This window comes from Apteryx mantelli, chromosome Z, assembly GCF_036417845.1.
Source record: "Apteryx mantelli isolate bAptMan1 chromosome Z, bAptMan1.hap1, whole genome shotgun sequence".
Taxonomy (NCBI): Eukaryota; Metazoa; Chordata; class Aves; order Apterygiformes; family Apterygidae; genus Apteryx; species Apteryx mantelli.
The window spans coordinates 44,282,553-44,295,310 of record NC_090020.1 but is presented as its reverse complement, the minus strand read 5'-3'; the positions used below and the strand labels follow the sequence as shown (position 1 = coordinate 44,295,310).

Here is a 12,758-nt window from a genome sequence, read left to right as displayed (position 1 = left end):
CACAGAATGTAAATACTTAGAACTGACTGTCAAATTCACTTCTGTTGCTATGTACAAATACAGATTCAAGGTTATGCAGCTCCAGCTGCTTCTGTGCAAGAAGTGATACTGCAAGTTGTTTAAAGTCCTTGTTTGTACATAGCTATTATTTTAATTTGTTCCAGTTTTTACATGCATTTGCTCCAGTAAATGTATATTTTGTTTCTTCTTGACAATGATTTAAGGCAAGGATTCAGTTTCCATATAAATATATTCTGGGGGAACTGCAAATTGCTAGCAACATTGCTCCAGCACAGAAATTCTTCTAGTAAGACAGTTATTGGAGAACTACTGAATTAGTTCATATAATATACACCCTGGAGTTTGATATTGCCTTCTGCCCACTCAGCTTTAAAAATAATAAGCAGATTAGCTTGTCCATGCGGCAGGCTGTGCCTGCAACTCTCCCTCTTTTATGGAGAGGTTAAATGAAACGCAACAGAAGAGTGGTGCTGACTGTGGTCGTAGAGCAAACGTGTGTCTGAGCAAGGAAGAAATCCCTCCGTTCCCCTGCCTGTACTCTGCCCCCGTGTGCTCGCTCTCCTGTTAAGTTCCATACCTGTCTGCCAGGTGTGGTATTACTCATGAGAGAGACAGAAGCTGTGGGATACTTTTTAATAAGGAGCCAGTCCCAAATATCCTCTGCCAAGGGTATTTATGGGTTTAGCCCAAATCCAGCCCCTCCGGTCCCTGTGAGACACGGGTGGCTTTGCCTCCCTCTGTGCTGTTGGTGCTGAGGGTCCCGTTGCCCCCAGCCAGTCGTTGCTGTTTGTGGTTGTGATGCTGAGGCAAGAGGCGACCCTTAAATCTGTTTTTTAGCTTCGATAACATTGCCCTGGGAACTGGGGGGAAGAAGGGCCACTCGGAGCTGCCCCTCACAGCGGCAAATCCTGGTTTTGGCACGTGGCTGGGAGTCACCCTGCGAGAGGGAGCAGGGACAGAGACAGCCTGGGGCCGTGGGGGCACAAAAGCTGCCTTTTCTGTTCGTCTCAGGACATTTTGTCTTCCCCCCTCTGCTTCCCTCCCCCCTTTCCTGCATGCATTTTCTAAACTTTAGTTGGTGTCGATTTTGTTAGATTTTGCTGTTACATTAGCTTGCCCTGGGCTATATTTAACACCAGCAGCAGCAGATGCTATGCCTGTTGTTGCTCCGCTCGCTTTATTTGAACGGTTCCTGCTTTTGTTGGCTTTTCCCCCCAGCAGTCGCTTGCATTTTGTCTTTTCAGGATCCAGACTGCTGAGGTGGGGTTGCTTTGTACGACTGTACAGCTCCAAGGACCTTTGGTTACTGGACTATAAATAATATCTTCTCCTTTTCTGTATTCTCTATGCAATGTATAAGGAAGACTGTGTAAATCTTGAGGTGATGTTATCTAAGCCAATGAGATCTTAAGGGCAACCTCTACTAATACATCACAGCACATAATAAATTTGTCTCTGCATTGTGATTATAAATTCTAATGGCAAACAGGAACAAAAAAATCCCTCAGCAACAACAGTATATATTAGAAACAAAAGGGTTACAGATGGTACTTAGACTTTACTAAAGAATCAGACTTTCAAAGGGCTGACTCTGAATTTTAATTTCTTGTACATTTGTTTCCTTTCTTTTTGTTTTCTTTTTCAAGGGGGAAAAAAAAAGGTTTGGTCTCTGTGAGCTGTCAGTCACCTCTGGAGTCAGCAGTGATACAAGAGCATGCAACTAAAAAAAAAGTGAAGTCAGCATGAAGGCTGAAGTACTGTTTTCTTAAGGTGCTTTTGGAACTGGCAAAAGGTGGAACTTTCTTAAAGTTGTTAAACTTCTTCAGAGTTGTTGAAAACTCCCTAATCTTCAGAATGGAATGGTGCCTGCCATATAGTGCAATCATGGGAGACAGTGCTCATTTCTCAAGAAAAATGCTTTTTAATGTGTACTTTAACTTTGCAATAAGTTCCTTTTCAAGGTAAGATATGTACCACATATACCTGTATATTAGTAGAACTGCAAATTTGCCATATGCATACATGCTAAGTTTTCAAATTGCATTTCTAGTTGAGAATATTACTGGTTAAAATGCAGCTTATGGAAATCTGTTTTGACTTCAACCATGGGTTGTTCAGTTTTATCTTGTGATCCGGTTCCTTGAGAGTGGAATATCCCTTTCATGCTGGTATCTGCTGTCAGAAGCAAATGGCAATACACTATTATGGGTAGAAATGTTAGTCAAGCACGCAAGTGTTGAAGAAAGTAGGAGATCTTTAAATACTGAGCTTTAAAAGGCACATTAAAGATGATGGCAGATGAGAGACAGAGAGCACAACAAATAGGCAAGATAAAAGCGTAAGTCAAGAATATTTCTTTAGCGTTCAGTAGCTTTTCCTTACTATGATAAGACCTGACAAGGTGAAACCACTTATACTGTTCCTGAGATAGACAGTGGCTCAGACGTTTCAGCAGATCATGCTACTTTACCCTACACTGATAGTCTGTATTCGATTAAGGCCCATTAAACCTAAGTTTCCTTGCATGTAGAAGATTCAAGTGCAAATAAACAGTCCCTGAGCTGGGCTGTTGTAATGTAACTTGGAGATATTTTTGTGCTTCTGAGATTGAGATGGGGGTTTGGGCTGCTACTGCTGAAACTAGACCAGAAATTCAACTGAAGTCATTAACAGACCTGAAAATAATCATTGAGGTACCTGGAAACAAGCCCAATCTCAAAAAGCAGTTGTATCTGGTAATCCCTTCTATGTCTACAAACTGCCTGCTGATGTATTTTGTGCTGAGCCTTGGGGCTTGTAGTCTGATGGAAATATTACAAATCTAATACAAAAACACATGGCAAACCTTAGTACAAGTGACTGCTGCCATTGCCTGCCTCTTAGTTTTCTCATCCCTATCTCCTTATTGTGCCTTCCTTCCCTCCTCCCCTGGGCTGCATCCTCCTCAAGCATGGTTTGATACTAGAAAAAATGGGCAAACAGCTGTCAAGGGCTAAAGGAGGTCTTCTCCTCTTAGCGCTGGCCTGACTGCCTGCTGGGTCCGGCGTTGCCCTCTGAACAGCCGATGTCTGAGCGTCCTCCAGGCGCAGCTTGGCAAAACCTGGTCCTGCGCCTCTGCCTTGCGCTGCTGCTTTAGCAGCCTTTGATTATATGACTCTACTGTTGATTTTCCCATTGGATCTTTCTCACTGCTGGTGAGAAGAGCCCTGTCCTCCTTCAGGCCGGGCTTCCCTGCTGAGGTAGCTTCCACCTCCTCTCCTCGGCCCCATCTTCACCGCTTTCTTCTCTTCATGTTCCTGCAGCCCTTGCTTTCATTTGCAGCCCTTGGTTGTGGCACCTCAGGTTCACCAAGGTAAGTGAAGGTACTCACCAGAGGACTATTGAGCCCAAGGCCTTTAAATGGCAGCCTGGTCTGCAGCAGTAGAGTTTGTGTCACCCGGAAGATTAATGAACCAGCAGCCTTTATCATTAACTGAACATGAAGCCAGTCAAGCCTCAATACTCTTTAGCTGCTCTCTATTTCTAAAAGAATTATAGCAGTGTGCCAGCTCAGCTACAGCTAAGACAGTGAACTGCTGTCTGTTTAAAAGGTCACCTATTCTAAGATCTTGAAAGTCCATGCAGTAATTCAGATTATTTTGAAATTTGATGTTCCTCTGGGGACATAGCACTTATCCAGATTTGGGTGCTCTGAAGCTTGCACCCTGCCCAGAACAAAGTCTTTGTAACCTGGCTCTTCACGCTTTGTGTGTGCAGGGGACTCTGGAGCTGCTGTTTGGGTTCTCCTCGAATGGACCTCAGTTACTGGAGATCTTCCTGGTGTCTGGCATCTCTGGCAGAAGCAGTGCAGTGTAATTAAGGATGAAATTTGTAACACCAAATCAGGATGAGAAAAATAGTGGACTGGGAGACTAGAATGCATGTATGTAGCAAAATTAAGTGAATAAAAGGGTTTGTTAGCAGCCTCTTGCTGCAGTCCTGACTATTTCTAGGTGACTTACTGTGATCATGAAACCTCAGCTGCATTTATGCTATGTCGGTTTAAACATTACACTGGCAACTTTCAGTTAAAGTATGTGGTGAACTGCCCCAACTCAGACCAATGTTTGTGTGTTGAGAGCGATATTTCAGCGTGCTCCAAAAGCCACGGGCTCACCCTGATGGCATGTTAGAAGGAAGTAGGCATGGTCAGTAACTCCACACCTAGCTGGTGCAGATATTTGTTGTGGCTCATACCTTTCCTATTGCAGGTGAATTGAACATCCAAGAGGCAGTAGCCCAGTATTACTCAGTGCCCTGTGACTCAGAAAGCAAAAAAAGAAATCACTGTGTAAAGCCCTTCTAAGACAGCCCATGTTGCTTAATTTCTCTTCCTGCTCCCAGGAGCTGTTCTTTTAATGTGGCAAATGCGTGGAAGACAGGAGGTGTGGCTGGTTGAAATTGTTTCATGTCATTCTCTCCTCTAAGTAGGCCAACTGACATCAGGTTACTTTCGTTAGTTCAGGTGTCTCCTGTCCCATGATACTGACAAATAAAAGAAGAGCTTCTTTTCTCCATTGCTCTCTTTCTCCTAAGGGTAGATAAAAGAAATGGGTTCCTTTTAATGCATTCCTTTATCTGTGCAGGGACTTCGAAGAGACTGCATCTGTTCCTGATGTAAAGAATCAGATGTAGTAGTAATGAGAGGCATCTCACTTCACAACTGCTGCAACATCGTACAAAAGTTGAGTGAGGACTGGAAAACAGTGAATGTTTGCTCCAAATGCAAAGTACAGGTCAGTCTGCTTATGACAGCTCCTTCTCTGCAGATCATGATCAGTGTTGTAGGTTTTCTCTTGTTGTTGTTTTGTTCATATGAAGTGCAGTAGTAGCAAAACTGAAGGGACAGCTAAATTCCATCAAGGAGGCCACAGATTCCCATCACCCAGAAGAAGAGAGAACAAGACTTGCAAGATGAGTTACACACGAACATGCGACCATGTGAAGGGAAATTCATTTGGGCTTTGGGGCAGTCATTACTGTCATTTTAACTGGTAATACATGGCTTGGCTTATTGGTTATATTTATGCTTAAAAAAAGACACTCCTGGCATTCTGCACTGACAGGAGTATTGTTCTGTGGAACCCCAACTAAGTCATAAGAATAATACCAAGAATTATGATTTCTTTTTCTTTCCTTTCTAGAAAAGTCCTGTTTATTGGGGTTTGAGATGTGTTAACATTTGGGGAATTGTGTGTTTTCATGCAACTAATTCATATTCACATTGACATGTGATTAGATGCTGCAATATGTGGAAAAAACATTGTGTTTTTCTTTCTTTCCTTCTTTATTTTTGCTTTGGTATTTCCCTATTTTTACAGTCTGGACAGTATATGACCCTAATGACCTGTCTTGTGTCACTAAGAGCTACAAAAGTCCATAGGAGGAAATCTGTTGGCATGGACTGTGAAGCAGGTAACTGTGAATATCTGTTCTATAAATAACAAATGCAAATCTGTTCACAAGCGATTCACGAGAACAAAGAACAGCTGTCCTTGGTCACACTAGAGGTCCCCTGGTCCACTGTCCTATTCTGATGCTTGCCAGTAAAGGATGCATTAGAAGATTATATGAGCAGGGCAAGCTTCCAGTGATACTTTTTCCCAAGGGTGCCTTTCTAGCACTTTGTAGCTTAAAGATTTCCTGAGCTGGAGTTTGCATCTGAATTACATGTTTTGATAGTTCTTGATGGTTCTTTCATGAATTTCTGTAGGCACACTAAAACTGTTTATATATTTTTCCTCTGATATATCCTGTGCAGCAAATTCTGCTATTTAATTGTGCACTGGGGAGAAGGACTTCCTTTTGTTTTTCTACAGCCATTACTTGTAAACTTCATTTGGTGCCTCTCAAATTCTGTGTTAATCAAAACAGTCGATAATTCCCTGTTTGTCTTTTCTGATACCACTCATGTACCATTTTTTCCCTCAGTTATTCCTCTTCTAGGCTTGAGGATCCTAATCTATCTTCCCTTCCTCCAGGAGCCACTATGTAACTGGTTGCTGGTGCCACCCTTCACAGTAGCTCTTGGAGCTCTACGCGAGCCTTCTGACAGGAAGCTCTTTTCTGATGTTTTTGAGAACTGTGCACAGTAATCGGATGAAGCCGAGCTGAAGATTTGCATGGTGGCACAATGATATTTTCTCTTCTGTTCTCGATTTCTTTTCTAATACTTCTTAATGTTCTAGTTGCCTTTTTGACTGCTGCTAAGTACTGATCTTACATTTAAATAGAACTGTCCAAAATGACTTCAAGTTCTTTCCTGAGAGATAATGGCTCCCCATGCGCAGTACTTTGCATTTATTGGTGCAGAATTTCACCCATCATTTTATCACTAGTCAATCCATTAGTGATAGTGATACCCTTTTTCAACTCTTCTCAGTTACCTTCTGCTCTGGTTATTCTGAAGAAGCTGTTTCATCAGTAGATCTTGCTGTTCAATCTTGCTTTTACATTTCCTGTTTTGGATCATATTTATATGTTAAACAGCACAAACTTGGCACAAATCTTGGCACAGACTCCAGGGGTAGCCTTCCTTTCTTCTGAAAATGCACCTTATTTCCTACCTTTTCTTTCTTAGCTTATACACAATTATTATGAATGAGTGGACCTTCCCTTTTGTCTCTTAGTGTTTGGTGGGGGACTTGACAAAGTTTTTGTAAACTGAAATATATTAAATGAACTGGAACAGCCCTGTTTATGCACTGGTGGATTCCTTCTGAGAACTCTAGTGGATCTGTGAGACATAAGGTCCTTTCATACAAGCTCTGTTGATTTTGTTTTTTTCTTGATGTTATTTAATATTTTTCTTAATGAGGGATAGATCATTACAATTAAAGAGTATTAAACTTGTAGATGAAGTCAAGCTGTAAGAGACTGCAAATTTGCAGACAAGAATTAGAATTCCAAGTCATCTTGACAATCAAAATATTGTATGAAATTTAAGGTACAAATAGAAACAAATTCAAAGTATGAAATTTAGGCAAAATGAATCCACTCCATTATGGAGTGGGGAACCTCTAGTCAGCAGCTCTTTAGAGAAGAAACTGAATCGTATTGGGTCTTGGACTGAGCACAGGTCAACAGTGTCATGTGTTGTGAAAAAAGGAAAACATAATGTGAAAAGTATAAGTTGAGTAGTGCTGATAGAAACTAATTCATCTGCGTAGCTTGAATACTGCGTTTTGGGTATTGTAGTTCCAGAAAGGTGTGGACCAGTTGTGGAAAGCTAAAGGGAGAGGAGCAGGGATAATCAGAAGTCTATAAAACAGGACCTGTGGGGAGAAAGGATTGGAGTTGTTCAAGTTATAGAGGAAATGGAGGGGATTGCTAACTCTTCAAGAACATAGGTGTGCTGCAAAGAGGGATCTGCTCTTCATATCCAGCTAGACAGGACAAAAAACAATTTACAGGAAGAAATGTTTGGCGTATAATTTAAGCAAAACTTGCTGGTGGTATGAAGGGCTTTTTCAACAGGTTATCTGAGAAGGCCTTACTTTAGTCTTCCTTGTGGGATGTATTTAAAAGCAGGTTGGAAAATCACCTGGTAGGATTAGTATATATATGGCTAAGCCTGTCCTGGACAGAAAGGTGAACTAGACAATCTTTTGGGATCCTCTCTGGATCTGTTTTTCATTATATTATGAGAACTACATCTTGAACCACATTCTGTGCAACCCTAGATCAAGAGTTTCTGTCCCACTTGTGTATTTCCTCCAGAACCAGTCATCTATGGTGTCTGAAACTGTAGTTCTTCTATTATAGTCTGACACTGTTCAGTCTGCTTGAGAGTCATTGAAGTTTCCAACTGTTATGGTGTTTCCTGCCCTTGTAGTCTCTCTAATCTAATTAACATTTCAAGGTCACTTTTACCATCCCCATCTGGACAATGGGTGATAATATTGCCCTCTTTATTTGGTTGCGTTGCATAGCTGTAGAACTTTCTCATGCATTAATGTTTGTTATGCAACTTTGAGATTTCTCTTGCATATATTTCCCTAACAGTGCAACTTTGTCATTGCTGTGTAGTTTGCACCTCACTACTACAGGCTTTTGCTGTTTGCCATCATGTAAAAGGAGTCAGATGATAATTTGTAATTAGTTTAAACTGTCAATTTTTAACCTATGAGCTTCATCTATGTCAGCACACATAGCATTTAGCTCCTGTTCTCTTACGTGTAGCCTTCTTTATCCATGGATACTATTTCTCAAACAGCAGAGTCTATTGTTTCTGAGTAACAAACCTTACAGAAGCTGGCTGTAAATACTTCAATCTCTGTTACTTTTTTCTTGCCCTTGTTCTTGAATGTGATTAGTGATATCAAAATAAGGGAAGACAGTGCTCTAAGTTTCTTGTCTCATGTCATGGAATCATATCATGTGATGATGTTTTCTTTTGTCATCGTCTGACTAGGAAGAAGAGGGAATAGCACTGGAAGGATACTCAAGCCCCTGACTTGACAAATGTGGTGAGGAGAGAAAAAGTGTGTGTGTGTGTGTGTGTGTGTGTGTGTGTGTATCCATTTGGCTATACAGGGGCATGCCTACTTTCCCCATCCCTATTCCTGTAGGTGCCCCATTGAGACTTCTGACGGTTTAAGAATATACAGCCATGTAAAAAGAGTGGGGGTGGGGAAAGAAAGGTGATTTCCAGAAGTTCTTCCTTAAGAAGTACTATGATCTGCAGGTACTTCTATCAATTCAGGAAAAATGGTAAGCCACTTTAAAAATTGTTTTAAAACATCTCCATTAGTTAGATTGTGCCAAAATAAGTCAGCACTGCTTATGTCAATTTGCTCTATAAGGCCAGGCGAGACTGAGGATTCAAGGGTGGGGAATATATTGCTCTGGTTATGCTGGTCCTCAGCTAGCAAGAGAGGCCTCACCTGCATGCTGAAAACACTTCATACACAGCCTCCTTTTAATTCTAGATCTGGGGGTCTAGTTAAAGGGAGACCAAAGGTTGTTTCCCCCAAGCACCCAGCCCTGCCAGTCCTCGCTTCTCTTAGCTCTCGGTTGTACTTTGTTAGTTGTATGTGGGAGGGTGACCTTTCTGCAGAGCTCTGGCTGTATATAATTTTTCTGTTTCCTAGTCAAATGGAAAACAGGCCCGTCTTCTATTTAATACAGCACTAGCTCTGTTCAGTTCATGAGCATGGTAGCCTGGAAACTGCTTAAGTTCGCAATTATGTTGTAGCCAGATGCTCTTCATTTCCCTCGTGCTGTTGCCTGCTGCTTTTCGTATGACTGCTGCTTTGTGAACTGTAACATCCTAAAATTCAGAGGGAAAGAAAATGCACTCCTTGAGAATGAGCATCGTGTTTTGCTAGTTTTAAATGCAACTGACAGGTTGAAGCACATTAGATCCATTAACATAATCAGAATGATGAACCATCACGTTTGATACCTGCATCCTTAATCAAATCCTTCCCTCGTTCATCTCTTCTGTCGGTGTTCACTCATGTTCAGAAATCACTGAGTCCCTAGCCACTGCTTTTCAAACTATGCAGTTAGTCTGTAGGCACTTGCTCTTCAAAGCCTTTAATACTAACATTAAAAGAGTGCTCACTAATAAACAGACATATGAAGTTGAAAGGGAATTCCTCTCTTTTGAATATTCACACACATCAATGCATTCTCCTATGGAAAATATTTAAATGTTTTTCTGTGAGATGGAAATATTCATCATCTCTGTAATCTGTTTCTAACTTTTATCCAGAGAACTTTCTCTCTCTCACTTCTATATTATTCTTCTATAGTGTCTTCCATTTAAGAATGTCAAAGAAGTTTACAGATGGCAATAACTTCCCAGCACTGATGAAAGAGCAGAAAGATTTAGCCTTATGCTACAGCTGAGGAATGTAAGGTGCAAAAAAAGATCACTTATTAGGTATGCAGCAGCAAACAGCCATGATAGAGGGAAGAGCCTCATACCATCAGCTATCCATCCCCGTGACTGGGGCCACCCTTTTGTATCTGCATTATCAGTGTGATAATATAGAGAGAAAATCACACAGCAGAGCTGGAGGTTTTATTGTATTTTTCAAATTCTGCAGGATAAAGGAGCTTCTAAGATGTATCACAGTTCGAAGCCTTGAAACATATAGTGCTGCTAAGCTTTGAATAAAGTACAGGGCTGGACCCTACACTACAGCAGAAGGAAGGTTTAGGTGTGAAAGCTAACAGGGCTCTTGGGGAAAAGACTGTGTCTTGGAGAGGCTTTTCAGAAGAAAGCACGTGGGCTTATGGGTGCTGATGGGGAGCAGGGTGGCGAGAGGGGAGTACAGAGGAGACCCTCTCTCTTCTTGGGTGCCAGGCAGGACCTTCCTGGGGTCAGCAAACCCATGTAGCGTCAAGGAGGTGCTGGCATTTTGAGGGATCTCCTTGTAAGTGCTGTATTATTCTAACCTGTTGCCTTGCAGGGGAATTTTGTCTAATGTGATCACAGCAGCCCCTGCCCATCCAGGTTCCTGAAGTCTGAACCCAATGCCCTTGGGAAGGGCGAGTGGGAATCAGGGCTGGCTGAGCTGGTGGAGGTGAAGATGCTCAGCAGGAACAAGAGCTGTTGGCTCCCAGCTCCTTAGTGTCTGTGTACGGCCTTTCCCCTGCTAGCTGCCCTGTTTCGTGTTGTTAAAACCCTTCTTTCTTTACATAGTGACTAATGTTTTAATTTTAAGTTATCAAGTTAATGAGCTCTTCTTCAAACGACATACGGCCTAGAACATTTCTGTAAAGTCTCACTGGGAAGATTTTAAATTTTAGTAATATCCCAGTCCTCTGAACCTGAACAGCCATTTCCTATTGAAAGCAGCATACAATAGATCTCAAATCTGTTTTGTGTTGATATGAGATCCTCTGAGAAATCACGCTACTGAGTGGGAACATTTTAAAACTTGTTTACTCTCATACTTGCTCACCCTCATACTTGTAGGTGCAGAAATCATTTCTGTGATTCACTAGGGAATTTTTCTTCAAAATGTGCTGTGGTCTGTAGCGTGTATCAAAATACAACTCATAGTCCTCAAAGATGGAAATATTTGTCTCAAATTGGAGTGAATCCTGTTCTGCTCTTAATGTTGTACAGAATTAAGAAAAAAGTGACTAATGCAAGCAGATAGATGATGTCTATTCCAGTGTGAACTTATCTGACAAACAAATGTTGTGGAATTAAAATAACCTGAAAATGTGACCTAAAGAAAGAGAAAAGAAAATTTGTTTTAATTTTATGTTGAGACTTTGTTGCAAAGTTTAAAAAATCTACTTCTAATTTCCTCAGGGAAAGAGAAAGAGGCCACCTCCACAGCTAGTAGAGGGTTTAAAAAGGAAATGTGTACTATGTAGATATGGTGAAGCATAGAACAAAGCTGTGCTATGAGTACATTATTCCTCTTTTTTTCTTTTTCAAAATTTGCTATGGTACATTCACCTGCCAAAATGAAAAAGGGATGTGTGTACATATATATACGTATATATATGTACACACACACACACACATATATATATACTTAGCTTCATAAGTGATTTCATCAATGGATACAAGACTGGACTTGCAGGATCTTTCTGGCCTGTTCTTGTAGGAAGAGCTGTGTGGGCTGGATTTCAGTATTCATGTGGCAAATGTATGACCTCAATGTCCCAGAGGTCTGCTCTTCCTCTTAATCAGGATCAGGGCTTTTCTAAAAACACAAAATAAGTGGTATAAAAGCTATATTGGGATAAGCATGAGATTTCTGTATTCCTCACCAATGGTGATATTCTAAAGGTTAGTTCAAAATGACAGCTGTTAAACTCTTTATAGTGTATTGTAGTAGTAACTGATAAGAGAAGACAGAGAAGGTCCAGTCTTTTGGGGATGCCATATATGTTATAAATATTTAGTGTATTAATTGTGTTGGTGGGATTTATTATTTCTTTGATCTAACGCAAATTCTCTGGTGGAACTGACTCTTTTTTTGCTACATACTGTTGAGATATTGAGATTCCTTAAAATTCTATATAAACTAAGATGTCAACTGAAAAAGTATAAAAATGTATGCAAATATTTTCTCCCTTTTCAGAATTGCTCTCTGATGAGTTCCCATAGACTTTAGAACCTGAAAAGAGTTTATTTTTTACAAAACCTCATGAAATGCAAAGATGCAAAACTTGTTACAGCTCTTTGAATTGCATTCTAGTAGTCTTTGTTTCCTGTCATTATAAAGGCAGTCGACTAGATTTTATGTATTGAAATATGCAGTGTGAGAGTGAGTGTAGCTGTGAGAATTTGTAGTCTCCCCAGTATGAATGGTTTTGTTCTTGCAGCTTATGGAGACACTGGGCTGAGCTTGTGAGACATGCTAGCCTGGAGTGCAGCAGTGATGGAGCTCGGGCCACGTGGGCAGCATCTCATGGCACAGAGCTGTGACTCTCACTTCAGTTACCCAGGTGATTTTTCAATAGTATAAACTCCATTTAGGCAGCACTAGTTTTATTTCTTTTAATTCTATAGAATTCTAGAGAATTTTTTATTTGCTACCCTTTTCTACTTTCAGTGTAGATGGCATCCCCTTCCATGTCTTCACCCCACAAAACTGAACTGTTGTTTTTTTTGTTTTTGTGGGGGTTTTTGACATTTCTTGGTGCTCTGCCTGCCTATCCTTTTTTCCTTTGTTCCTACAGTTTGTCCAAGAACCCAGGAGAGAATGTGCAAAAAGCTAGTA

At 40.9% G+C, this 12,758-nt stretch overlaps 1 long non-coding RNA gene across 1 annotated transcript; it reads left to right on the top strand.

The window, feature by feature from the left end:
* The first annotated feature begins 1,897 nt into the window (after positions 1-1,897).
* On the top strand, positions 1,898-8,528 carry LOC106493555 (uncharacterized). Its single transcript, XR_001294154.2, has 4 exons — positions 1,898-1,982; positions 4,647-4,796; positions 5,382-5,475; positions 8,474-8,528. It is a non-coding gene; the product is annotated as an uncharacterized lncRNA (long non-coding RNA).
* Positions 8,529-12,758: the final 4,230 nt, after the last annotated feature.